The following is a 2500-nucleotide window of genomic DNA, read 5'->3' as shown; positions in this document are numbered from 1 at the left end:
TCTTCTTGTATTTGTTAAACTTTCAAATAATATCATTTTTTATACATTTTACTTTATTTCAATGCATATAGTGTATATATCTTTTTTTAAGAGTATATACGTTTTTCTTTTGATTTGAAATTAATAATTTCAATTCAATTATTTTTCATTTTATTTCATATATGATATGAAAGTATTCGAGCGTAATAATATAAATATTTAACTTTATTGAATTTTATTCTTTACCCACATATATTTTATGTGAATAGAAGAACAAACCCCAAAAAAAGTTAAATTAAAAAAAAAACGACTACATTATGTTAGGTATAGAAGAATAATCTCAATTAATAACATTTCATTATTAACAAAATTATTTCTATTTAAACCAACTGTAGCAAACCAGGAATAAATTTTTTTGCTCTCATTTATATATTACACTTAAATACTTTTATAAATATATGAAAATAATTTTCATATAAGTACTAAGTATGCAATTTCATACAAGTATTAAAATTTTCATACAAGTACTAATGTTGAAGTTTCATACAACATATATGTTTTCTGCCACGTACACCTCACCAACCGGAAATCGTATGGAGAAAATCTTTTTAACCATATAAAAGTTTTAAATTCATATATATACAAGTAATTTATATCATTTTCTATGAGCATTATGCTTATAAGAAATATTACAACATCAAAAATAGCTTAACATTTATTTTTTTTTTTAAATTTTTTGTACTTATATGAAAATTATTTAGTTGTATGAATTCATACACTTAGTACTTATATGAAAATTAGTATCTATATGAAAATTAATTAGTATTTATATGAAATTTATTAAGTATCTATATGAAAATTATTTAGTATTTATATGAAAATTATTTACTTGTATGAATTCATAAACTTAGTATCTATATGAAAATTATTTAGTATTTATATGAAAATTTTTTACTTGTATGAATTCATAAACTTAGTATCTATATGAAAATTATTTAGTATTTATATGAAAATTTTTAACTTGTATGAATTCATTAACTTAGTATCTATATGAAAATTATTTAGTATTTATATGAAAATTTTTAACTTGTATGAATTCATTAACTTAGTATCTATATGAAAATTATTTAGTATTTATATGAAAATTATTTACTTGTATGAATTCATAAACTTAGTATCTATATGAAAATTATTTAGTATTTATATGAAAATTTTTAACTTGTATGAATTCATTAACTTAGTATCTATATGAAAATTATTTAGTATTTATATGAAAATTTTTAACTTGTATGAATTCATTAACTTAGTATCTATATGAAAATTATTTAGTATTTATATGAAAATTTTTAACTTGTATGAATTCATTAACTTAGTATCTATATGAAAATTATTTAGTATTTATATGAAAATTATTTACTTGTATGAATTCATAAACTTAGTATCTATATGAAAATTATTTAGTATTTATATGAAAATTTTTTACTTGTATGAATTCATAAACTTAGTATCTATATGAAAATTATTTAGTATTTATATGAAAATTTTTAACTTGTATGAATTCATAAACTTAGTATCTATATGAAAATTATTTAGTATTTATATGAAAATTTTTTACTTGTATGAATTCATAAACTTAGTATCTATATGAAAATTATTTAGTATTTATATGAACATTTTTTACTTGTATGAATTCATAAACTTAGTATCTATATGAAAATTATTTAGTATTTATATGAAAATTTTTAACTTGTATGAATTCATTAACTTAGTATCTATATGAAAATTATTTAGTATTTATATGAAAATTTTTTACTTGTATGAATTCATAAACTTAGTATCTATATGAAAATTATTTAGTATTTATATGAAAATTTTTAACTTGTATGAATTCATTAACTTAGTATCTATATGAAAATTAATTAGTATTTATATGAAATTTATTAAGTATCTATATGAAAATTATTTAGTATTTATATGAAAATTATTTACTTGTATGAATTCATAAACTTAGTATCTATATGAAAATTATTTAGTATTTATATGAAAATTTTTTACTTGTATGAATTCATAAACTTAGTATCTATATGAAAATTATTTAGTATTTATATGAAAATTTTTAACTTGTATGAATTCATTAACTTAGTATCTATATGAAAATTATTTAGTATTTATATGAAAATTTTTAACTTGTATGAAAATTATTTAGTATTTATATGAAAATTATTTACTTGTATGAATTCATAAACTTAGTATCTATATGAAAATTATTTAGTATTTATATGAAATTTTTTTACTTGTATGAACGTGGTTTCGGCGTTTTGGCTCTTTATATGGGGTTTCGGCTCTTCGCAAATAGGGACAGTAGGAATCTCCTGAATTCCTTTTTGCGCGTCACTAATAAGATGACGATGCATTTGGCTACGTAAATAAAATCATTTTTATGCCCGCCGTTTAACCAAACTTAGTTTTTTTTATATGCAAATATACGTGGTTTCGGCGTTTTGGCTCTTTATATGTGGTT

This window comes from Zeugodacus cucurbitae, unplaced genomic scaffold, assembly GCF_028554725.1.
Source record: "Zeugodacus cucurbitae isolate PBARC_wt_2022May unplaced genomic scaffold, idZeuCucr1.2 ctg00000047.1, whole genome shotgun sequence".
NCBI classification, from domain to species: Eukaryota; Metazoa; Arthropoda; class Insecta; order Diptera; family Tephritidae; genus Zeugodacus; species Zeugodacus cucurbitae.
Note: the sequence above shows the minus strand (reverse complement) of the source record.